Genomic DNA, 27,894 nt, shown 5'->3' on the forward strand with positions numbered 1-27,894 from the left:
GTTGCTTTGCTATTTCTTTCCCCCCATACCCGATTGTTGCGACCAGATGACGGATCCGAGGAGCCAGACGAAGCCACTAATGAGTACTACTACCCGGAGGATGCCTACTACTACGTGAAGACCGCTGACAACTTGGAGTAGTTAGGAGGCTCCCAGGCAGGAGGCCTTGCCTTTTCAATCGTTGTTGCTTTTGTGCTAGCCTTCTTAAGGCAATCTTGTCTAACTTATGTCTGTACTCAGATATTGTTGCTTCCATCGACTCTTGTGTTTTCAAGCTTATGTATTCGAGCCCTCGAGGCCCCTGGCTTGTAATATAGAGCTTGTATTATTTTAATTTGTGTCTAGAGTTGTGTTATGATATCTTCCCGTGAGTCCTTGATCTTGATCGTACACATTTGCGTGTATGATTAGTGTACGGTCAAATCGAGGGCGTCACACCGGCCCCCACCCAACTCGGATTGGGCTTGGGGGGGGGTGCCCTCCACCTTGGCCTCCTCCTCCTCTCTCCCGCTAAGGCCCAATAAGGCCCATACACTCCCCAGGGATTTCCGGTAACCCCCCGGTACTTCGGTAAATGCACGAACTCACCTGGAACCATTCCGATGTCCAAACATAGCCTTCCAATATATCGATCCTTATGTCTCGACCATTTCGAGACTCCCCGTCATGTCCATGATCATATCCGGGACTCCAAATTACCTTCGGTACATCAAAACACATAAACTCATAATACCAATGTCACATCCCTAGTTTTGGTATGACCTAGGCTAGCCCTTCACGTTTGCATCATGTTTAAATTCCATTTAAATTTGAAATGGGGATTTGTGAAACCCTCAGAATCATTTTTGAAAATGACCCAAGTAAAAATTGCTCCAAAAGGGTCCAAGAAAATGCTCATGTTGCTCTCTGAAAATATTGGACAGAGATAAAAATCAAACCAATATTTTAAAGAGCTCATAAGTATTTATTTTGGGCATTTGGAATTAATCCAGTATTTATTTGCGTTGGATAAATATTTTTATATATACAAAATATTGTCTAATAATTCTGAATTTTGGTGAGGGGCTTTGGATTAATCCCTTAGGTCCCTGCAAAATTTGACAGAATTAAATAAAATGATTTAGTATTTTTACTAAATCAGAAACAAATGTCAGAAAATAGAAAAGAAAACAAAATGGAAATGCTTACCTGGGTTACCGCGGCCTGGCACTGTGCAGCTGGCCTGGCCTAGTGGCCCAACAGGCCGGCCCAGCCGACTGGCACTGCCAGTCGTCCTCCACCTCCCGCCAGGAGGACAACGCGCGCGTGGCCGCCGTGTGCGAGCACACGCCGGCCACCTCCTGCCTGCCTGCCTGCCTGCCTCGCCCCCTCAACGGCCTGGACGCCTCTGGCGTTGCCACGCACTCCCCCGAACCTCTCTCACTCTCCCCTGTGCTTCCCCCCTTCTCTGGTTCCCCTCCACCTCGCACCCGAGCGGAGCGCAGCGCGCCGCCGAGCACCACCGCAGCCACCGGGCACGCCTCGCATCCCCGTGCTGTCCCCTACATCCGCCTCGACGCCTTGAAGCTCCCCCTCAACGCGAGCATCGTCGGACGCCCTGTCGCCTCGCCATCGACCCGTCATCTCCGCGCACGGCCGTGCATCGCCGCCATCAAATCCGTCGCCGTCCGTGCCTCCCCGAGCTCGCCGAGAAGCTCTTCGTGACCGCGGTGAGCCCTAGCTCATTTCCCCCCTAACCCTGCCCCCCGTATGGTCACCGTAGCCGTCGCCCCCTTGCTTACTGTAGCCGTCGCCGCACGGGCTCGTCGCCCGCGAAGCCCCGGTGACCAAATGGCCCCGCGCGTGCGTCCGTTGCACTCGCAAAGACCCGTGGAGCAACGCTAGCGCGACAGCCAGCTTGTTTGCAAGCCGCAGCACTAACCCCGTACCCACCCGAGCTCCGGCCGCCGCCTCGCTCGCCGCCGTTGCTGATTCCGACCACCCCAGCACCTTCCGCTGGTACCAAACGACGCGCCTCACCACGACGCGTCCGTAGAGCCCAGCCACGCGAGCTCTCATCACCGGAGATGGCCGGACGAGGAGCGCCGCCACGTTCTGATCAGCACCGGCGGCTAATCGCCAGTTAGCTGATGTGGCATCGTAGTTAGGCACTAACTACCCCCCCAGTGCCACTAATCTAAATTAGATTAGAAATAACCCCTCGGTTAAACTAACTATGACACTGACGTGTGGCCCCCACATGTCAGGTTTGACCCGGGTTGACTGCTGACGTAGTGCTGACCTCAGGCTGACACAATATATCATTTTCTGGTTTTAAAATAAATCAGGAAATTCCAGAAAATGATATAGACTTCAAAAATTCATAGAAATTCAACCGTAGCTCAGATTGAAATAATTTATATATGAAAAATGACCAAAAAAATTCAATCTATCCACCTGTACCATTTTCATGCATGACAAACCAACCTATACATGCTGTATATATGAAAACATATAAATGACATATTTAAGAGCTTATTTTGGAGTTGCATTTGAACCCTTGGTTCAAATGGACCTCAACTAAATAAATGCTGGATGCATTAACTCAAACAACATCACATACTCATGCCATGTTCATGCATCATATTGTTGCATATGCTTGTGTTTGATTGCCGACACCGTTCCCTCTCGATAGGTCCTGCTCCAGAGACTGATCCAGAGTACCTGTCTGAGGAGCAGTGCCCCCTTGTTGATCTACCAGGCAAGCAACTCCCCTTGTTCATTCCGATACAATCCCACTCTCTCGCTCCTGCTCTCTTTTATTGCATTAGGATAACTACGATTCAACTGCTACTTTATGCTGCGGTAGTTGAACCCATTCCTCTGCATGACCTGTCATTGCCACAGTAAATAGTTGAAACCCACTAGCATGTGTAGGAGTTGATTGAGCCATGTGGTGTTCCTACCATGCCATGCCTGCTATTGCTTAGAGTTGTGTCAGGTATGATTCATCGGGAATGAATTGGAGTGTTATGATATGTTCTGGTGCTGAGAGTTAAGCGTGTGAACACGATTTGGTAAAAGGTAGCGGTGAGAGGCCATGTAGGAGTACATGGTGGGTTGTCTCATTGGGACCGTCCTTAAGAACTAAGTTCTGTGTAAGTTGTCCAATGACTAGCTCCTACCACACATTGGGCTCCAAGCATTCCAAGCTCTCTCGACTTATTAACCAACTTGATCTCTGTCCAGGAGTTGCAAATAGTTTCTGGTGTTTATAGGTAGTGCTATTTTTCTACCGAGTGGCACCCGACAGGGTGGACTTGGGACAGACTAGGCACACGTGGCCCGGTGTACCGAGTGGCACCCGGATGGTGGGCTCGGGAACCCTGTACACATCGTTTGGGGCCGTGAGCGAAACTCCGGACGGATCTCCTTGCAGATGGAACCCGAATAGGTGATAAACCTGGATTAGAGTCTTGTTTGGTTACTCAGGTCGTGGCCGACACCCTCGCCAGGCTTCCGCTTGAAGGTTGCCGAGATACATGACCTGTATATGGTGATAAGTGGTGAGAGCGTGTGTGAAGAAGTACACCCCTGCAGGGTTATCATGATCTATTCGAATAGCTGTGTCCTCGGTTATGGACTTTTTGGATGCTTACGTGGTACATAGACAACTTAAAGTGGATACTCTAAAATGCTCAAGACAAGTGTGAGTGCTATGGATGGCCTTCTCGTAAGGAGACGAGGATGAATCCATAGTAGTGTATTGATGTGGTGATTAGTGGACTCGTGTGTGCTGCCTCATCTCAAAGAAGTTTCTCGTTGTCATAAAATAGGATAGCCACTGAGTCAAAGCTGGCTTGCTGCAACTAAACCACACATTACCTTCTTGATACAAATGCATGTATGATAGGATCTGATGTAAGTCTTGATGAGTACCTTTGTACTCACGTTTGCTTTATTTATGTTTTGCAGGTGAGACATCTGTCTCACTAGTAGTACCGCTTGGACTTCAACGAGTAGCTTGTTACCTCAGCTACGATCTCGTACCTTGGGAGGGACTTGTAGATAGTCAGGCTTCTCATCCTTTTTCCTTTTGTAGTTGTCTGTACTCAGACATGTAATGCTTCCGTTGCTTGTATGCTCTGAATGATGGGTCATGTGACCCCTGTTTGTATTTAATGCTATGTGGCTCTTCTGAGCTTTTATCTATATGAGTTTGCGTTATGTTGTGATGCCATGTTGTACAACACATACTTGCATGTTATGCGTACGTGTGACGTGTATTGCTATGTGTGGGATCCGGCAATCTAGTTGTTTATCCTTGGCAGCCTCTCTTATGGGGAAATGTAGTCTAGTGCTTCCTTGAGCCATAGTAGTCCGCTACAGCCCGGTTCACCGGAGTCTTGCTAGCCCAACACTACTGCTCAGGACACTTGACTGGCTGGCATGTGTTTCACTTCATTCCTGTGTCTGTCCCTTCGGGAAAATGTCACGTGGTGACATCCGGAGTCCTGCCTAGCCTGCTACAGCCCGGGTTCCCAGAGTCCTGTTAGCCCAGTGCTACAGCCCGGATTCACACGCTGCTGACCGACATGCTCGATGTGAATCATGTATGCCTGTCCCCATAGGTTAGTGCCGCTTTGGGTTCACGACTAGCCATGTCGACCCGGATTCTCTGTCATATGGATGCTAGCGACACAATCATATACGTGAGCCAAAAGGCGCAAACGGTCCCGGGCCAGGGTAAGGCGACACCCGTGGGAATACCGTGCGTGAGGCCGCAAGGTGATATGAGGTGTTACCGGCTAGATCGATGTGACTTGGAATCGGGGTCCCGACAACCGATCGTCACCGAACGTTTAGTGTGCGGACCCTATGAGTTCGAGAACTATGTAGACATGACCGAGACTCATCTCCGGTCAATAACCAATAGCAGAACCTGGATGCTCATATTGGTTCCTACATATTCTATGAAGATCTTTATCGGTCAAACTGCATAACAACATACGTTATTCCCTTTGTCATCGGTATGTTACTTGCCCGAGATTCGGTTGTCGGTATCTCAATACCTAGTTCAATCTCGTTACCGGCAAGTCTCTTTACTCGTTTCGTAATGCAACATCCACTAACTCATTAGTAACATTGCTTGCAAGGGTTATAGTGATGTGCATTACCGAGAGGGCCCAGATATACCTCTCCGATACACGGAGTGACAAATCCTAATCTCGATCTATGCCGACTCAACAAACACCATCAGAGACACCTGTAGAGCATCTTTATAGTCACCCAGTTATGTTGTGACGTTTGATAGCACACTAAGTGTTCCTCCGGTATTCGGGAGTTGCATAATCTCATAGTCATAGGAACATGTATAAGTTATGGAGAAAGCAAAAGGAATAAACTAAACGATCAAAGTGCTAAGCTAACAGATGGGTCAAGTCAATCACATCATTCTCTAATGTTGTGATCCCGCTCATCAAATGACAACTCTTGTCCATGGCTAGGAAACTTAACCATCTTTGATTAACGAGCTAGTCAAGTAGAGGCATACTAGTGACACTCATTTTGTCTATGTATTCACACATGTACTAAGTTTCCGGTTAGTACAATTCTAGCATGAATAATAAACATTTATCATGATATAAGGAAATATAAAAAAACAACTTTATTATTGCCTCTAGGGCATGTTTCCTTCAGACCTTTCATAACAAGATTCAGCAAAGCAACATTAATTTCACAAGATTCTGCATTGGTATTGGGAGCAATCGGAGTACTAATAAAATCATTATTATTGGTGTTGGAAAAGTCACACAATTTGATATTCTCTTGACTCATCGTGACAAAGCAAGCAATCCAACACACAAGCACACAAAAAGCAAGAAAAGAAGACGAACGGAAGAGGGGCGTAGAAAAGGCAAATCTTTTTGAAAATCATTTTAGAAGTGGGGGAGAGGAAAACGAGAGGCGATTGGTGAATAATGTAATGCAAGAGATGAGAGTTTATGATGGGTACTTGGTATGTCTTGACTTGACATAGATCTCCCTGGCAACGGCGCCCGAAATTCTTCCTGCTACTTCTTGAGCTTGCGTTGGTTTTCTCTTGAAGAGGAAAGGGTGATGCAGCAAAGTAGAGTAATTATTTCCCTCATTTTTGAGAACCAAGGTATCAATCCAGTAGGAGACAATGCACATGTCACCGAATACCTGCACAAACAAACACCATCTTGCACCCAACACGATAAAGGAGTTGTCAATCCCTTCATGGTTATTTACAAAGTGATATATGATAGAGATAGATAAACAATAAAGTAAATATTTTTGTTATTTTTGGTTTATAGATTGGAAAGTAAAAGATTGCAAAGGAAGTAAATCGGAAACTAGAATTGTAGATCGGAAACTTATATGATGGAAAACAGACCCAGGGGCCATAGGTTTCACTAGAGGCTTCTCTCAAGATAGAAAATATTATGGTGGCTAAACAAATTACTGTAGAGCAATTGACAGAAAAGTGCAAAGTTATAATGATATCTAAGGCAATGATCATGAATATAGGCATCACGTCCATGTCAAGTAGACCGACTCCTGCCTACATCTACTACTATTACTTCACACATTGACCAACTCCTGCCTGCATCTAGAGTATTAAGTTCATAAAGAACATAGTAACACATTAAGTAAGATGACATGATGGAGAGGAATAAACGCAAGCATTATGATGTAAACCCCATATTTTTATCCTCGGTGGAAACAATACAATACGTGCCTTGATACCCCTACTGTCATTGGGAAAGGACACCGCAAGATTGAACCCAAAGCTAAGCACTTCTCCTATTGCAAGAAAAACCAATCTTGTTGGCCAAACCAAATCAATAGTTCGAAGAGACTTGCAAAGATATCAAATCATGCATATAAGAATTCAGAGAAGATTCAAATAATATTCCTAGATAAGCTGATCATAAATCCACAATTCATCGGATCTCGACAAACACACCGCAAATGAGTATTGCATTGAATAGATCTCCAAGAACATCGAGGAGAACATGGTATTGAGAATCAAAGAGAAAGAAGAAGCCATCTAGCTACTAGCTATGGACCCGTAGGTCTGTGGTAAACTACTCACGCTTCATCGGAAGGGAAATGGTGATGATGTAGAAGCCATCCGTGATCGAATGCCCCTCCAACAGGACGCTGGAAAAGGCCCCTAGATGGGATCTCATGGGTACAGAAGGTTGCGGCGGTGGAAAAGTATTTTCGTGGGTGCCTCTGGTGGTTTGGGCATATAAGAGTATATATAGGTGAAAGAATTATGTCAGGGGGTGCACGAGGGACCCACAAATGGTGGGGGTGTGCCCTACCCCCTTGGGCGCATCCTCCGTCCTTGCGGCCGCCTTGTGGCTTCTCCGGCTTTATCTCCAAGTCTCCTAGTTTCCTTATGGTCCCAGAAAGATCATCGCGAAAGTTTTATTCTGTTTGGACTCCTTTTGGTATTCCTTTTCTGCGAAACTCTAAAGCAAGGAAAAAACAGAAACTGGCATCGGGCTCTAGGTTAATAGGTTAGTCCCAAAAATAATATAAAAATAGCATATTAATGTATATAAAACATCCAAAACAGATAATATAATAGCATGGAACAATAAAAAATTATAGATACATTGGAGACGTATCACTTACCCACCGAGACTAGCAAGTTGAGAATTGTCGGGCCACGCTGTATTGTGCACCATGGTGATCTTGGTAGGATTAGTGTGCCCTAAGTCTCTCTCGTGCATATATTACTTACTTGTCGCATATCATACTTGGCTTGAGCATCAAGCATAGATAAAAAGAAAGAACAAAAGAAAGCTTTAAGAAAAAGAGGAGAAACAAAGAGCTTGTAAGCAATAACATTGAGCCATTTTGCATCGCTACATCATCTTGGTCATCACATACATAACATAGTTGGGATAGAAGAGGGCACGTTTATCTCATAGGTAGGTGCACAAGCGTATCTTGCCCATTTGAGAAATCGAGCTAGTGTCTCTCTAGCATCCGTATAACAAGAGCATTTTTCGGGGTTACACATCTTGAGTTCACTCCTTGGTTGTGCGGATCCCATCTATATTTCGTGTGTGTGTTCCTAGTGATATCCTTGGGTTTCATCTATTTTATTTACTTGCAATTTTGTGAACCTTCTCAACCTTATCGATATCTTGACTAACATTTGCTTCAACTACCGCAGCATAAAGTAGCAGTTGAATTGTTGTTGTCCTAATGCAATAAATGAGAGCAGGAGCGAGAGAGTAGGGTTGTATCAGAATGAACAAGAGGGGTTGCTTGCCTGGTAGATCAACAGGGGGGCACTGCTCCACTGACAGGTACTCTGGATCGGTCTCCGGAGCAGGACCTATCGAGAAGGAACAATGTCGAAAATCAAACACAAGCATATGCAATAATGTGATGCATGAACATGGCATGAGTATGTGATGTTGTTTGAGTTAATGCATCTAGCATTTAATTGGTTGAAGTCCATTTGAACCAAGGGTTCAACTGCAACTCCAAATTAAGCTATTAAATATGCCATTTATATGTTTTCATATATACAGCACGTATAGGTTGGTTTGTCATGCATGAAAATGGTAAAGATGGATAGATTGAATTTTTCTGATCATTTTTCATATATAAATTATTTCAATATGAGCTACGGTTGAATTTCTATGAATTTTTGAAGTTTATAACATTTTCTGGATTTTCCTGATTTAATTTAAAACCAGAAAATGATATATTGCGTCAGCATAGCGTCATGCTTACATCAGCAGGTCAAAGGCGCTGACCAAGTCAAACCTGACGTGTGGGGTCCACACGTCAGTGACTCAGTTAGTTAATAGGGGGGTTTTATTTAGTCTAATTAGGATTAGTGGGCGCCGGGCCCACTGGTCAACGACTAACTAGCTAACTAACCTAGGTAAATTAGTGTTAAACTAATACTAACTAAAATGTCAGGGGGGTGGCCCACGCGTCAGTGACACAAGGGAAAAGGTCAAACCCTCGGTCAGCAGGGTCAAACCCGCCGGTGACTCGACGCCGGCGAGGCCAGACGCGGCGGAGGGCCACGGGATTCGCCTTCTGGTGACCATTTGGGCGGCGGAGGCCACGGGCGAGGAGCCAGGGCTCGTCCGCGTCTTCTGGAGCAGAAGGGAGAGGCAGGGATGGCCGGAGCTCACCGGAATCGAGCTCGAGGCGGCGGCCGGAGAATAGCTACGGGCAGGAGCGGGCTGCGGGGCACGGGGAGGCCACCCGAGGGGCTCTGCGGCACCCTCGTGGCACCAGGAGCACGACTGGGTGCCCGGGGGCGGTTGGCTCGGGCTCTGGCCATGGTGGCTCCATGATCGGCGGCGAGGAGCTACGGCTGTGGTGGGAAGAAGGAGCTACGACGCGAGAACGTAGGAACGAAAAGAGGGGAACGAAGCAGAAGCTCACTGCGGACTCGACGGGCTTGACGGCGAGCTCGGGGACGCGCTGAGGTCGACGGTGCGGCGATGGGGATCCATGGTTGCCAGATATGAAGACGACGACGATGGAGGCGCTCCAGGGCCTCCCGAGGCGCGTGGCTCGACGAAGAGGACGAGGACGACGGCGCGGAGCGTCTCGGCATGAAGCGAGGGCAAGGCCGTGACGGTGGGCGCGACAATGGCGATCGGTGGCGACGAAGCCATTCAGGGGGGGGGGGTGAGAGAGAGAGGTCCAGGGGAGGAGATGAGCATGGGGGAGAGTGGGAGAGCATCGAGGAGAGTGCGTGGCGTCGCCTAGACGCATCTGGGATGAAGCAGGTAGGGAGGAGGTGGCCGGGGCGTGTGCTCGCGCACACTAGCCACGCGCTCGTCCTCCTGGCGCGATCTAGGAGATGAATGGCACGACCAGTTGGCTGGGCCAGCCTGCTGGGCCGCATAGTACCAGGCCGCAGGTAAGGTCCAGGTAGGCTTTTCCTTTTTGTTTTTCTTTTCTATTTTTCTGACAATTGTTTGGTTTAATAAAAATACTAAACCATTTTATTTTTTATGCCAATTTTTGCAGGGGCTAGTGGTATTAATCCAGAGCTCCTCAACTACTGGCATAATTTTTGGACAATATTATATATATATAACAATATATATCCAAAGAAAATAATTACTGCATTAATTCCAAATGCCCAAAATAAATACTTATAAGCTCCTGAAAATGTTGGTTTGATTTTTTATCTCTGTCCAATATTTTCAGAGAGCAACATGAGCATTTTCTTGGACCCTTTTGGAGCAATTTTTTTATTTGGGTCATTTCCAAATGATTCTGAGGGTTTCACAAATCCCCATTTCAAATTTCAATGAAATTTAAACATGATGCAAACATGAAGGCTAGCCTAGGTCATACTAGAACTAGGGATGTGACAACTCGCCCCCACTCGAAAGAATCACGTCCCGAGATTCAGGAGTTGGCGGAAAGAAAGCGGGGTACTCAAGTCGAAGTCGATCTTCATGGTCCCAAGTAGCTTATCTCTCGGAATGATAAGACCACTGAACCTTGAGAAACTTGATGTTATGACGTCGAGTGACACGCTCTGCTTGATCAAGAATGCGAACAGGGTACTCTCGATAAGTGAGGTTATCTTGGAGATCAAGCATTTCGTGGTCCACTCCGCAGATGGGATCTGAGAAGCAACGCTTGATTTGAGAGACGTGGAAGACATCATGTACTTGGAAAAGATGTGGGGGTAGTTCCAACTGGTAGGCAACCTCTCCTCGTTTAGCGAGAATGAGAAAGGGACCAATATAATGAGGAGCCAACTTGCCCTTGATACCGAAATGATGGGTACCCTTCAAAGGAGTAACCTGAAGGTAAGCCTTGTCGCCAGCTTCATAAGCCACGTCCTTATGACTACGGTCATACTGGCTCTTTTGACGAGATTGGGCTGTTTTCAAATTCTCACAAATGATGCGAACTTGCTCTTCTGCCTCCTGGATCATATCCGGTCCAAAGAATTATCTTTCACCGGTTTCTGACCAGTTCAAAGGTGTTCGACATCTTCGTCCATACAAAACCTCAAAAGGAGCTTTCTTGAGGCTGGATTGGTAGCTATTGTTATAAGCAAACTCGGCGAAGGGAAGACACTTCTCCCAATCCATACCGAATGAGATAACACAAGCTCTAAGCATGTCTTCGAGAATTTGGTTGACCCTTTCCACCTGACCACTTGATTGAGGGTGGAAAGCGGTACTGGAGGAGAGATGGGTGCCCATGGCAGTTTGGAAACTCTCCCAGAAATGAGAAGTGAAAAGACTACCACGGTCTGAATTGATCTCTAGTGGAACACCATGAAGTGACACTATTCGAGAAATATATAAGTCAGCGAGCTGACTAGCAGTGATACTCTCTCGAACAGGTAGGAAGTGAGCCACTTTGGAAAGACGATCAATGACTACGAAGATAGCATTATTCCCTCTCTTGGTCCTGGGAAAGCCGGTGATGAAGTCCATACCAACTTTATCCCATTTCCACTCAGGAATAGCTAAAGGATGAAGGGTGCGAGCAGGCCTTTGATGCTCCGCCTTAATGCAACGACAAATGTCGCAGTTAGCAATAAACTGAGCAATTTCTCTCTTCATCCTAGTCCACCAGAACCTCTGGCGTAGGTCCTGATACATTTTAGTACTACCGGGATGAATTGTGAGAGGAGATTCATGCGCCTCCTTAAGGATTAATTGTCAAAGATGTTGATGCTTGGGAACCACCAAGCGACTCTCAAAGAAAACAACACCACGATCATCTATAGAGAAACTACCACCAACTCCCTTGTTAATGTTTCTCTTGATCCAGGAAATTCCCGTATCCTGCTTCTAAGCAGAGATGATCTGATCCACAAGAGTAGGTTTCGCCACCAAGGTAGAAAGGAATCCGTGAGGAGCAATGTGAAGGTTGAGCTTACATAACTCCTCATGGAGAAGTGGTTGGCCCTGTTGCAACATGAGATTGTTGCAATAGGACTTACGACTTAGTGCATCAGCCATGACATTTCCCTTGCCTGGGGTGTAGGGTAACCCCTAAGTCGTAATATGAGATCAACTCCAACCAACGCCTTTGCCTAAGGTTCAAATCTGGTTGGGTGAAGATATACTTGAGACTCTGGTGATCAGTGTAAATCTCGCAACACTTACCAAGAGGGTAATGTCGCCAGGTCTTAAGTACATAGACTACGGCTGCAAGCTCTAGATCATGTGTAGGATAATTCTCCTCATGTGGATGCAACTGTCGAGATGCATAGGCAATCACATGGCAATCTTTCATAAGAATGCAACCTAGTCCCTGTCGTGAGGTGTCGCAGTAGATAACAAAGTCTTTACTGAAATCCGGTGGCACAAGTATGGGATTAGAAGTCATGCATCTTTTCAGTTCCTGAAAACTGTGCTCACACTGTGGGGATCACTCAAACTTTTTATCTTTCTTGAGAAGTTCCGTGAGAGGTTTGGCCACTTTGGAGAAGTTTTCAACAAAGCGGCAACAATAACTGGCTAGGCCAAGGAAACTCCTAACTTGCCTAACTATTTCAGGCGGAGTCCAATCAATAACAGCCTGAACTCTCTCGGGATTGACAGCAATGCCCTTACCAGATATTACGTGGCCGAGATAGGTCACTTCTGGCAACCAAAATTCACACTTGGAGAACTTGGCATAAAGGCGGTGCTATCTGAGTTCTTCTAACACAAGTGTAAGATGTTCGGTATGCTCTTCCTCGTTCTTCGAGTAAATAAGAATATCATCGAGGTAAACCACGACAAACTTGTCTAAGTACTCCATGAAGATCGAGTTCATCAAGCGGGAGAATGTAGGTGGAGCATTGGTTAGACCAAAGGACATGACGGTGTACTCGTACTAGCCATAACGAGTGACGAAAGCCGTCTTAGGAATGTCCCCATTTCTGATCTTGATTTGGTGGTATCCTAACCTCAAATCCATCTTGGAAAAGACTGAGGATCCAGCAAGCTGATCATACAGATCGTTGATCCCGGGGAGCGGATTCTGGTTCTTTATCGTGACCAAATTAATGGGACGATAATCTACAACCATCCGGTCCGTACCATCCTTCTTCTTGACAAAGAGGACGGGGCAAGCCTAGGGAGAAGAACTAGGACGGATGAAACCCTTTTGCAAGGATTCATCGAGTTGTTTCTTAAGCTCAACTAGTTCTAAGGGTGCCATCTTGTAAGGTCTCCTAGAGATTGGAGCGGTTCCTGGGATAAGATCTATGACAAACTCTACATCTCTATCAGGTGGAATACCTGGCTGTTCCTCAGGAAAAACATTCGGAAAGTCACGGTCTACCGGGATATCTTCAAGGTCAGGAAGAGGGTTGGCATTAAGAGAATAGAGTTGGCGCTTTGCAACTCTAGTGGAGAGAGTGACTATCTTGCCAGATGGGTGTGTAAGCTGAACATACCTGGTGAAACAATCAATCTTGGCATGATGAGCTGTCATCCAGTCCATACCCAAGATGATGTTAATATCTGAAGACTTGAGGGATACAAGTGATGCAAGGAATACAAGTCTGTCAACAAGGATTTCATTACCATGGCTTATTCTGGTAGTTTGCCATCTAGACCCTGGAGTTTGGATTTCAAGTGGAGTTGGCATATCACAAAATGACATGTCGTGCAAACAAGCATAGCCTTTAGAGATGAAGGAGTGAGATGCTCCGGTATCGAACAGAACCGAAGCTGGATGACAGTTGACAAGGAGTGTACCAAGAACGACATCCGGATCATCATGAGCGTCTTTAGCTGAGACGTGATACACACATCCACGTTCAGTGGGAGCTGACTTGACACTAATCATCTTGTGTGATGGCTCACCACGGCCAACATACTTCTCAGACGAGGGTGGAGCATAGTTGGTTTGAGAGCAGTCACGGGCATAGTGTCCTGGCTCTCCGCATGTGAAACAAGTCCCTGAAGTAGGATGTGGACCCGCATTGGAAGGCGGTCTACCAACAGGCTTGGGTGGAGCATACTACTGAACTGGGTGAGGTGCCACACAAGATGGCCCTGGTGTATAAACGGGTGGAAGAGCGGAGTTCGGAACCCAAATCCGACGCTTCTGAGAACTAGAACCGGAGGAAGAAACCAAATCACGGGTGTGCTTACGGGACTCCTCGTAAGTAAGCTGAGCTGTCTCTGCGTTAATGGCCTTGTTCACAAGAGCCTGGAATGTATTGCAATGATGCAAGTGGAGATCACGATGCAACTTGGGGTTGAGACCCTTCCGGAACCCAGCCTGCTTCTTGGCGTCCGTGGACACCTCTTCTGTAGCATAGCAGGCAACGTTCTCAAACTCTCTACTGTAAGCATCAACAACCATCTTATCCTGGGTGAAACTACATAAGTCTTCTCTCTTGCGGTCAATGAGAGCCTGAGGAATATGATGCTCGCGAAAAGCCTCAATGAAATCTCTCCAGGTGGTTATCTGGCCAGCTGGAAGCATAGCCTCATAGTTCTGCCACCAAATACTAGCAGGACCTTCTAGGTGATATGCAACATAGGTGACCTTGTTACCTTCAGCTACATTCGTAGAACGCATCTTGTGTGTGATACTACGGAGCCAGTCATCTACATCGAGTGGTTCAATGGAATGATGGAAGGTAGGTGGTTTCAAACCAATGAAATCATAGATGGTCGCTGACTCTTTGCACTGGGGTGCGGTCTTCTCCTCTATACGTGCTAACAAGCGATTGGTCTCACGCTTGTTCATCTCAACCTCTAGCATGAACTTTGCCAACGGAAGCTGTTCGAGAGGATCCTCATCCCTACCATCTCCGTGGTTCCGACTACGAGCAACAGAACTTCGGTTAACCGGCAACATCCTGAAGAACGAAACCAAGGAAAACAAGGATGGATTCAGCACCAACTATAGGATGCAGAAGGCAGCAAAAGAAATTAGTATCTCTCGAACTTCTAGGACAATTCCGGCAGCATAACAGCAGTAAAATGCTCAAATTAGACATTCTGCAAAAGGCGGGGTAGCACCATACTCAACATCATCACTCAAGGTTTTGAGATATTACTAAACAGGCTACACCGGAGATATGACTCAGATCAACCAACCCTAAGAGACTACAGAGTAGTAACACGTGATCCTGATAGACAGAAGAGAAAGCCTAGTTCCTTAACCCCATAGGAAAGATAGGATGACTCAGATCAGAAGGCATGAGGCATAAGGAGTAAAAAGAGCCTTACGTTCCCTTCCACAATCAATTCCCCTATATAGCTAAAGAATTTCTAGACTCACCTTCGACCAGGTTGGCTTGGTAATCCTACAGGCAGTCAGGCTCTGATACCAAAGCTGTCGGGACCCCGATTCCAAGTCACATCGATCTAGCCGGTAACACCTCATATCACTTTGCGGCCTCACGCATGGTATTCCCACAGGTGTCGCCTTACCATGGCCCGGGATCGTTTGCGCCTTTTGGCTCACGTATATGATAGTGTCGCTAGCATCCATATGACAGAGAATCCGGGCCGACATGACTAGTCGTGAACCCAAAGTGGCACTAACTTATGGGGACAACACTACTATGGAAAACCCTATACACAGAATCTTAGCAGCAGCGCGACTCAAAAAGGAGCGCTGCTGCTAATTAGCAGTAGCGTGGGTGTGGAAAACCCGCTACTAACAAGTGCTTAGCAGTAGCGCGCTCGGCGTAATCCGCGCTGCTACAAATATTGACCGACAGTGCCCGCCCTACTCCATTTAGCAGCAGCGCGGTGCCGCGAGCCGCGCTACTGCTATAGCTGTAGCAGTAGCGCGGTTTTTCTGAGGTCGCTGCTGCTAATTTTCAAATCGGACACACTTTTGATCCCGGTTAGCAGTAGCGCTTGTACCGAAAGCGCGCTGCTGCTACTTTCTTAGCAGCAGCGCGTTTTACGTACCACGCTACTACTAATCCGCACCCACCACCTTTTCCCCACCCGTCGACCTCCCCCTCCCCCAAATCCCTCCTCTCTTCCGCCACTCCCTCCTCTCTTCCGCCACTCCCTCCTCTCTCTCTCCATACGTTCTTACATTGACCTCTTACCCATGCGCCCCTCCTCCTCCATGGCACCGAAAGAGGGCGCCGCCTCGCGCCACCGGTGTCTAGGGGCTCGCCGGTCTTCCACCAGCGTCTAGGAGGCCGCCGCCTCGCGCCACCACGCCGGAGACCTAACCACCGGTGACCAGCCCCGCTACTCCCTCCATCTCCTTCCTCTCTCCCTCGGTTTTCTCTCTCTCTTTCTCTCCCTCTAGTTTGACTCACAATCCCATGTCCATGCCCGTGTAGGTAGTCGCCGTGGACGACCATATCTGGCATGGTCGGTAAGAGGAGCCCCACGCCGCTGCCTTGCTCTTCCATGGAAACAGGCCCTCCTCCAACAGCCACCGCCGGATCTGGTCTGCCGCTGCTCATTCATGCCTCCGGCGACCCCAACCATCGCTGGATCGAACAACTGCTACCATTGACAACACGCACGGGATCGAGATATTTTTTTTGCTTTTGAAAGTAATAGTAGTAGCACGGGGTATAAGACCCGCTACAGATAATTAGCAGTAGCATTGTACTGCAACGCACGCTACAACTAACCATGTATAGCAGTAGTGCGTGTCAACACGCGCTACTGCTACAAGTTAGCTGTGGCGCCGTATCAGTAGCGCGGGCGCCCGCGCTACTGATACACCCAAAACCCGCGCTACTGCTAGGCTTTTCCCTAGTAGTGCAAGCATACATGAATCAACATCAAGCATGTCAGTCAACAGCGTGCGAATCCTGGCTGTAGCACTGGGCTAACAGGACTCCGGTGAACCGGGCTGTAGCAGGCTAGGCAGGACTCCAGATGTCACCGCGTGACATTTCCCCGAAGGGACAGACACATGAACGAAGTGAATCACATGCCGGCCCGTCTAAGTGTTCCGGAGCAGTAGTGCTGGGCTAGCAGGACTCCGGGTAAACCGGGCTGTAGCGGACTACCATGGCTCGGTGGATGCACTAGAGTACATCTCCCCATAAGAGAGGCTACCAAGGATAGACAACTAGGTTGTCGGATCCCACACATAGCAATACACGTTACACGCACGCATAACATGCAAGTATGTGCTGTACAACATGGCATCACAACATAACACAAACTCATATAGATAAAGGCCCAGAAGAGCCACATAGCATTAATACAAACAGAGGTCTCATGATCCATCATTCAGAGCATACAAGCAACGGAAGTATTACATGTCTGAGTACAGACAACTACAAAAGAAAAATGCCGAGAAGCCTGACTATCTACAAGTCCCTCCCAAGGGAACAAGATCGTAGCTGAGGTAACAAGCTACTCGTCGAAGTCCAAGCGGTACTACTAGTGAGACAGATGTCTCACCTGCAAAACATAAATAAAGCAAACATGAGTACAAAGGTACTTAGCAAGACTTACATCAGATCCTATCATACATGCATTGTATCAAGAAGGTAATGTGGGGTTTAGTTGCAGCAAGCCAGCTTTGACTCAGTGGTTATCCTGTTCTACGACAACGAGAAACTTCTTTCAGGTGAGGCAGCGCACACGAGTCCTCTAATCACCACATCAATACACTACTATGGATTCATCCCCGTCTCTCTACGAGAAGGCCATCCATAGCACTCACACTTGTCTTGAGCATTTTAGAGTATCCACTTTAAGTTGTCTATGTACCACGTAAGCATCCAAGAAGTCCATAACCGAGGACACAACTATTCGAATAGATCATGATAACCCTGCAGGGGTGTACTTCTTCACACACGCTCTCACCACTTATCACCATATACACGTCATGTATCTCGGCAACCTTCAAGCGGAAGCCTGGCGAGGGTGTCGGCCACGACCTGACTAACCACACAAGACTCTAGTACCGGTTTATCGCCTATTCGGGTTCCATCCGCAAGGAGATCCGGCCGGGGTTTCGCTCACGGCCCCAAACGATGTGTACAGGGTTCCCGAGCCCACCATCCAGGTGCCACTCGGTACACCGGGCCACGTGTGCCTAGTCTGTCCCAAGTACACCCTACCGGGTGCCCCTCGGTAGAAAAATAGCACTACCTACAAACACCAGAAACGATTTGCAACTCCTAGACAGAGATCAAGGCGGTTAATAAGTCGAGAGAGCTTGGAGCGCCCGGAGCCCAATGTGTGGTAGTAGCTAGTCATTGGACAACTTACACCGAACTCAGTTCTTAAGGACGGTCCCAATGAGACAACCCACCATGTACTCCTACATGGCCTCTCACCGCTACCTTTACCAAATCGTGTTCACACGCTTAACTCTCAGCACCGGAACATATCGTAACACTCCAATTCATTCCTGATGAATCAGACCTGACACAAATCTAAGAAATAGCAGGCATGGCATGGTAGGAACACAACATGGCTCAAACGACTCCTACACATGCTAGTGGGTTTTAACTATTTACTGTGGCAATGACAGGTCATGCAGAGGAATGGGTTCAACTACTGCAGCATAAAGTAGCAGTTGAATCATTGTTGTCCTAATGCAATAAATGAGAGCAGGAGCGAGAGAGTAGGATTGTATCAGAATGAACAAGGGGGGTTGCTTGCCTGGTAGATCAACAGGGGGGCACTGCTCCACTGACAGGTACTCTGGATCGGTCTCCGGAGCAGGACCTATCGAGAAGGAACGGTGTCAAAAATCAAACACAAGCATATGCAACAATATGATGCATGAACATGGCATGAGTATGTGATGTTGTTTGAGTTAATGCATCTAGCATTTAATTGGTTGAAGTCCATTTGAACCAAGGGTTCAATTGCAACTCCAAATTAAGTTCTTAAATATTCCATTTATATGTTTCATATATACAGCATGTATAGGCTGGTTTTTCATGCATAAAAATGGTACATATGGATAGATTGAATTTTTTTGATCATTTTTCATATATAAATTATTTCAATCTGAGCTACGGTTGAATTTCTATGAATTTTTGAAGTTTATAACATTTTCTGGATTTTCCTGATTTAATTTAAAACCTGAAAATGATATTTGCGTCAGCATAGCGTCATGCTTACGTCAGCAGGTCAAACGCGCTGACCAAGTCAAACCTGACGTGTGGGGTCCACACGTTAGTGACTCAGTTAGTTAACAGGGGGGGTTTTATTTAGTCTAATTAGGATTAGTGGGCGCCGGGCCCACTGGTCAGCGACTAACTAGCTAACTAACCTAGGTAAATTAGTGTTAAACTAATACTAACTAAAATGTCAGGGGGGTGGCCCACGCGTCAGTGACACAAGGGAAAAGGTCAAACCCCCGGTCAGCGGGGTCAAACCCGCCGGTGACTCGACGCCGGCGAGGCCAGACGCGGCGGAGGGCCACGGGATTCGCCTTCCGGCGACCATTTGGGTGGCGGAGGCCACGGGCGAGGAGCCAGGGCTCGTCCGCGTCTTCTGGAGCAGAAGGCAGAGGCGGGGACGGCCGGAGCTCGCGGAATCGAGCTCGAGGCGGCGGCCGGACCACGGTTACGGGCAGGAGCGGGCTGCAGGGCACAGGGAGGCCACCCGAGGGGCTTTGCGGCACCCTCGTGGCACCAGGAACACGACTGGGTGCCCGGGGGCGGCTGGCTCGGGCTCTGGCCATGGTGGCTCCATGATAGGTGGCGAGGAGCTACGGCCGTGGTGGGGAGAAGGAGCGACGGCGCGAGAACGGAGGAACGAAAAGAGGGGAACGAAGTAGAAGCTCATTGCGGACTCGACGGGCTTGACGGCGAGCTCGGGGATGCGCTGAGGTTGACGGTGCAGCGATGGGGATCCACGGCGGCCGGAGATGAAGACGACGATGATGGAGGTGCTCCAGGGCCTCCCGAGGCGCGTGGCTCGACGGAGAGGACGAGGACGACGGTGCGGAGCGTCTGGGCACGAAGCGTGGGCGAGGCCGTGACGGTGGGCGCGGCAACAGCGAGCGGTGGCGACGAAGCCATTCGGGGGGGGGGGTGAGAGAGAGGTCGAGGGGAGGGAATGAGCATGGGGGAGAGTGGGAGAGGGTCGAGGAGAGTGCGTGGCGTCGCCTAGACGCATCTGGGATGAAGCAGGCAGTGAGGAGGTGGCCGGGGCGCGTGCTCGCGCGCGCTAGCCACGCGCTCGTCCTCCTGGCGCGAGCTAGGAGATGACTAGCGCGGCCAGTTGGCTGGGCCGGCCTGCTGGACCGCACAGTGCCAGGCCGCAGGTAAGGTCCACGTAGGCTTTTCCTTTTTGTTTTTCTTTTCTATTTTTCTGACAATTGTTTGGTTTAATAAAAATACTAAACCATTTTATTTTTTATGCCAATTTTTGGAGGGGCTAGTGGTATTATTCCAGAGCTCCTCAACTACTGGCATAATTTTTGGACAATATTTTATATATATAACAATATATATCCAAAGCAAATAATTACTGCATTAATTCCAAATGCCCAAAATAAATACTTATGAGCTCTTGAAAATGTTGGTTTGATTTTATCTCTGTCCAATATTTTCAGAGAGCAACATGAGCATTTTCTTGGACCCTTTTGGAGCTATTTTTTTTATTTGGGTCATTTCCAGAATGATTCTGAGGGTTTCACAAATCTCCATTTCAAATTTCAGTGAAATTTAAACATGATGCACACATGAAGGCTAGCCTAGGTCATACCAAAACTGGAGATGTGACATTCACGTTCGGTACTTCGATAATTTGATATGTTGGTGGACCGGTGCTTGGGTACTCCCCTTACTTGGACAAGCATCCCACTTATTATTAACCCCTCTTACTTGGAGTGATTAAGTTGCATATCCAAAATAAGGGCCTCCTTCTTTAGCATCTCCACAAATTCTTCAATAAGGCAGATATCCCATGGGTTACTTTAATCTGGAATAGTTACTATGATGATGGAGTTCCACATGCTACAGTCCCAGTTGGGTCATTCAGGAAAGCTATCATCAATAGGTAGTGGGTCATCAAGAACATTCTCTAACCTAGACAAGTTGTCCGCAACGGGGTTCTCAACTCCTTTTCTATCAATAATATGCAAATCAAATTATTGTAGTAGGAGACCCCATCTAATAAGTCTAGGTTTAACATCTTTCTTTTCCATAAGGTATTTAATAGCAGCATGATCAATGTGAACAATTACTTTAGAATCAACAATATAAGGTCTGAACTTATCACAAGCAAACACCACTGCTAAAAATTCTTTTTCAGTAGTAGCATAATTTTTCTGGGCACTGTGTAGAGTTTTACTAGCATACTGGATAACATTTAATTTCTTATCAACTCTTTGTCCTAACACAACACCTACAACATAATCACTAGCATCACACATAATTTCAAAGGGTAAATTCCAATCAAGAGGCTGAACAATAGGTGCAGAAATCAAGGCTTTCTTAAGTATTTCAAATGCTTCTACACAATCATCATCAAAGATAAAAGGAACATCTTTTTGTAAGAGATTAGTCAGAGGCCCGGAAATTTTTGAGAAGTCTTTAAAGAACCTCCTATAAAACCCGACATGACCAAGGAAACTTCTTATACCTTTAATGTCCTTTGGACGCGACATCTTTTCAATAGCATCAACTTTAGCTTTATCAACTTAAATACCTCTTTCAGAAATTTTATGCCCCAAGACAATACCTTCATTAACCATAAAGTGGCACTTCTACCAATTCAAGACAAGATTAGTTTCTTCACATCTCTGCAAAACTCGATCAAGGTTGCTTAAGCAATCATCAAAAGAAGTTCCATATATAGAAAAATCATCCATGAAAACCTCAACAATCTTTTCACAAAAGTCAGAGAATATCGCAGTCATACATCTTTGAAAGGTAGTAGCTGCATTAAATAAACCAAAAGGCATGCTACTATAAGCAAAGGTACCAAAAGGGCAAGTGAAAGTGTTCTTTTCTTGATCGTCTTTTGACACATGTATTTGAGAGAAACCAGAATAGCCGTCTAGAAAGCAAAAATGTGTATGTTTGGATAATCTTTCTAGCATTTGATCAATAAAAGGTAAAAGGTAATGATCATTTTTAGTAGCTTTATTTAGTTTGCGGAAATCAATTACCATTCTATAACCTGTAACAATTCTTTGTGGGATCAATTCATCTTTATCATTAGGAACAACAGTAATACCTCCCTTCTTAGGGACACAATGGACATGACTTACCCACTAACTATTAGCAACGGGATAAATTATACCTGCCTCAAGAAGCTTTAGTATTTCTTTTCTTACCACTTCTTTCATCTTAGGGTTTAACCGTCGTTGGTGATCAACAACCGGTTTAGCATCTTTTTCCAATTTTATTTTGTGCTGGCATAGAGTGGGACTAATGCCCTTAAGATCATCAAGAGTATATCCATAGCAGCACAGTGCTTCTCTAGAGTTTTCAATAATTTCTATTCTTCTTGCACTGAAAGGTTAGCACTAATAATAACATGATATATCTTCTTTTCATCAAGATAAGCATATTTAAGAGTATCAGGCAATGGTTTAAGGTCAAACACGGGATCACCCTTGGGTGGAGGAGGATCCCCTAGAATTTTGACAGGCAAATTGTGTTTCAAAATAGGTCCCTATTTAAAGAATACTTCATCTATTTCCCTTCTTTCATTCATAGACATATCATTTTCATGGTCTAGCAAATATTGTTCTAAAGGATCATTAGGAGGCACGGCAATAGAAGCAAGACCAATAATTTCATCTTTACTAGGCAATTCTTTATCATGGGGTTGTCTACGAAATTTAGCAAAATTAAAATCATGAGACATATCCCCTAAACCAACAGAAACAATATCCTTTTTGCAGTCTATCTTAGCATTAACAGTATTAAAGAAGGGTCTACCAAATATAATGGGACAAAAGTCATCTAGTGGGGAACCAAGAACAAGAAAATCAGCAGGATATTTAAATTTTCCACACAAGACTTCAACGTATCTAACAATCCCAATCGGTGAAATAGTATCTCTATTGGCAAGCTTAATTGTAACATCAATACCTTCTATTTCAGCAGGTGCTATATCATGCATAATTTATTCATATAAAGAATGAGGTATTGCACTCGCACTAGCACCCATATCACATAAGCCATGATAGCAATGATCTCCTATTTTAACAGAAATAACAAGCATGCCTACAATAGGTCTATGTTTATTTATAGTATCGGGTCTAGCAATTCTAGGAGCTTCATCACAGAAGTAAATAACATGACCAGCAATATTATCAACCAAGAGATCTTTAACCATATCAATACTAGGTTCAACTTTAATTTGCTCAGAGGGTGTAGGTGTTCTAGTATTACTCTTACGAACCACAGTTGAATCTTTAGCATGATCCTTTATTCTAGTAGGGAAAGGTGGTTTCTCAATATAAGCGGTAGGAACAATACGCATTATAAGTGATATTCTTTTCTTCAACTTTAATAGGTTCAACTACTTTTACTTCAATGGGAGGATGATGTTTAAACCACTTCTCCCGAGGGACATCAACATGAGTAGAAAATGATTCACAGAAAGAAGATACTATATCAGAGTCAAGTCCATATTTAGTGCAAAATTCACGAAAAGCATCGGTGTCCATAAAGGATTTAACACAATCAAACTTAGGTGTTATACCTGACCCCTTACCTTCGTCGAGTTCCCAATCTTCAGAGTTGCGTTTAATCCTTTCCAATAAATCCAATTTGAATTCAATAGTCTTCATCATAAAAGAACCAGTACAAGAAGTATCGAGCATGGAGCGATTATTGAGAGAAAGCCGAGCATAAATTTTTGGAATAATAATTTCTCTTGAGAGCTCATGATTGGGGCATGAATATAACATTGACTGAAGCCTCCCCCAAGCCTGAGCGATGTTTTCTCCTCCGCGAGGCCAAAAATTATATATATAATTACGATCACGATGAACCAGATGCATAGGATAAAACTTCTGATGAAATTCCAATTTCAATCGGTTGTAGTTCCATGATCCAATCTCATCACATAGCCTAAACCATGTCAGTGCCTTTCCCTTCAAAGATAAAGGGAAGACCTTCTTCTTGATAACATCCTCGGGCATACCTGCAAGCTTAAATAATCCACAAACTTCATCCACATAGATTAGGTGCATATCGGGATGTAATGTTCCATCTCCTGTAAAAGGATTAGCCAACAGTTTCTCTATCATACCCAAAGGAATTTAAAATTAAACATTTTCTTTAGGTTCAGTTGGTTGAGGAGAAACTCTTTGCTCTACTGGTCGGGGTGAAGATACCCCGAGCAAGCCCCTCAAAGGATTACTTTCCATAGTAACAAGTGACAGTAAATTTCAGCACACTATATAAATTTTTCCTTACCAAATTCCACTTACCAAAGGCACTTCACTCCCCGGCAACGGCACCAGAAAAGAGTCTTGATGACCCACAGCCTTGTTTTCAGGCCTTTCCAAAGCAGTTCACTGATGATTACCCCTATGATGCTAATTTCAAAAGGTTATAGATGTTGCAGGTGAAACTTGGTGCTGGTGTAGTTGTGTAATGGGGTAGCCGAGTGCTGAAGCTATATGATATTGTACTCTGATGTATTTCAATTGTGAAAATGAAATATATTGTGTGCTTAATATGAAATGTCAATTAGATTAATAAATGGATTATTAATAATCGGATAATTAGCCTGCTAATTGGGTATTTTCTATTGCAAACAGTTATTGAGAAAACACCGTGTGCGATGCATTCAATAACGCACACAGTTTCTAGGAATAAACCGTGTTAGATTAATGAACAATCACACACGACATCCTCTTGAAAACTGTTTGCGTTAGGCCACCAGGCGCAAATGTTTACCGCATAAAAACTGTGTGTGATGGACAGCCCTTGACACATAGTTTCTTCTAGGCACCGTGTGTGATGCATTCAATAATGCAAACGATAAATTTTTTAATACTGTGTGCAGTGGAAACACTATCACAGACGATTTAACCGGGAAAATTGTGTGTGATGTACTTGTGAACAGAAACGTTTCCCTTGGAGAGACTGTGTGGGATGTATATACAAACAGAAACATTTAGCGGTGACTTACCGTGTGGGATGTACTTACGACTAGAAATGATTTCGCCTGTATAATTGTATTTTTTGAGCACTACTATATGTATTTCTGTATTTGAGTGCTCGCCGGTCGCACACGACCTCATTTTGCCGAGCGTGTGTGCCAGGAGGTCATATCCCCGACGGTTTCTGGGTCGTGTGGGAAGGACCCCCCTATCGCCCACACTCACTAGGCGACGGTTCCAAATGCTGTCGCGGAAAGGGGTTAAAAACTGTTTCTATAGCACCTCACTATACTAGTGATGGTTATTTATTTAAGTTAGAGAATAATGGTTGTTCTATTTATATGAGTAATATCTTTTATGGTCATGCACCTTTGATGAATGATCTATTCTCTTTGAATCTCGATCATATTGATACCCATATTCATAATACTGATGCCAAAAGATGCAAAGTTGATAATGATAGTGCAACATACTTGTGGCACTGCCATTTAGGTCATATTAGTGACTAAACTAGCAAGTTGATAAAATGATGGTTAAGGTTTCCTAACCATAGACATGTGTTCTCACTTGATAATGGGATCACATCATTAGGAGAATGATGTGATGGACAAAACCCATCCGTTAGCATAGCATATGTTCGTTCAGTTTATTGCTACTGCTTTCTTAATGTCAAGTACATATTCCTTCGACCATGAGATCATGCAACTCTCGGATACCGTAGGAATACCTTGTGTGCTATCAAACGTCACAACGTAACTGGGTGATAAAAAATATGCTCTATAGGTATCTCCGTTGGTGTCTGTTGAGTTGGCATGGATCGAGATTGGGATTTTTCACTCCGTGTAACGGAGAGGTATCTCTGGGCCCTTTCGGTAATACAGCATCACAAGAAGCTTGCAAGCAAAGTGATTAAGGAGTTAGTTACAAGATGATGTATTACGGAATGAGTAAAGATACTTGCCGATGACGAGATTGAACTAGATATGGAGATACCGATGATTGAATCTCGGGCAAGTAACATACCGACAGACAAAGGGAATTACATATGTTTTCATAAAGGTTCGACCGATAAAGATCTTCGTAGAATATGTAGGAACTAATATGGGCATCTAGGTCCGACTATTGGTTATTGATCGGAGAAGCGTCTCGGTCATGTCTGCATCATTCTTGAACCCGTAGGGTCTGCATGCTTAACGTTCATTGACGATATAGTATTATATGAGTTATGAGAATTGGTGACCGAATGTTGTTCGGAGTCCCGAATGAGATCACGGACATGACGAGGATATCCGGAATGGTCCAGAGGTAAATATTGATAAATATGATGATAATATTTGGTCTTCGGAAAGGTTTCAGAATGCACTGAGTATTTTCCGGATCACCAGAAGGGGTTCCGGGAGGCCATGGGAAGTTATTGGGCCTAACAGGCCAAGGGAAGGGGAACACACCAACCCAGAAGGGGCTGCACGCCGCCAACCTAGCCGTCGGCCTTGTAAAGGAAAGGGAGGGGCTGGCCCCCTCCCGCCTTTCCCCACGGAAGAGACAAAGGGAAAGGGGAGGTGCCCTAAGGTAGCCACCCCCCTTTCCTTTCCCCCTGCGTCAAAGAAGGAAGGGGGGGGGGGGGGCAGGGCAGGCCCTAGGGCTGGCCACCGAACCCCTTGGGGGCGCCATAGGCTACCTCTCTTGCCCCTCCACGTATATATATGTGAGGAGGGAGAGGGGGAACATAGACCACGATCCCCAAGCTGTCTGCGGCGCCCTGTCTCCCTCTAGTTCTAGTTCCTCCTCTGTCCACGTCCGTTGTGCTTGGCGAAGCCCTGCGGATAGTTTCACCACCTCCGTCACCATACCGTTGTGCTGCCACAACTCATGTAGTACTTCGCCTCTCTTGCTGGATCGAGAAGGCGGGGACGTCATCGAGCTGAATGTGTGCTGAACATGGAGGTGCCGTAAATTCAGTACTTGATCGGGACGGATCATGAAGGTGTACGACTAAATCAACCATGTTGATAAACGCTTTTGCTTAGCGATCTACAACTTTCATATACGTCATGGTAAGGACCTAATACGTCTCCATCATATCTATATTTTGTTATTGTTTCATACCAATATTCTACAACTTTCATATACTTTTGGCAACATTTTATATTATTTTTGGGACTAACATATTGATCCAGTGCACAGTGCCAGTTCCAGTTTGTTGCATGTTTTTTATTTCGCAGAATATCCCTATCAAACAAAGGCCAAATGGGATAAAATTTTACGGAGAATTATTTTGGAACATATGTGATTTTTGGGAAGCGGAATCAAAGCGAGATGATGCCCGATGGGCTCACAAGCTCAAGGGGCGTGCCCCCTACCCAGGACGCGCCTGGCGAGCTTGTGGCCACCCCATACGTCAGTTGGAGGATTCCTTCGACCGAAAGGAAGCTTGTATCCGAATAAGAATCGTGTTAAAATTTCAGCCCAATCGGAGTTATGGATCTCCGTGTAATGCAAGAAAATGGGAACGCGAAACAGAGAGATATATTCAATCTTAGAGGGGCTCCCGCCCCTCCGCTTCCATGGGAGCCATGGACCAGTGGGAAAACCATCCTCCCATCTAGGGGAGAGGTCAAGGAAGAAGAAGGAGGGGGGGGGGGGTCTCTCCCCCGGTGGCGCCTAAGTGCCACCGGGGGCATCATCATGACGGTGATCTACACCAAAAACTTCACCGCCGTCATCACCAACTCTGCCCCCTCTGCTGTGGTGTAACCTCTCTTTTACCCACTATAATCTCTACATAAACATGGTGCTCAATGCTATATATTATTATCCAATGATATGTGGCTATCCTATGATGTTTGAGTATATCTGTTTTGTCCTATGGGT

Source organism: Triticum aestivum, chromosome 2A, assembly GCF_018294505.1.
Source record: "Triticum aestivum cultivar Chinese Spring chromosome 2A, IWGSC CS RefSeq v2.1, whole genome shotgun sequence".
Lineage (NCBI taxonomy): Eukaryota > Viridiplantae > Streptophyta > Magnoliopsida > Poales > Poaceae > Triticum > Triticum aestivum.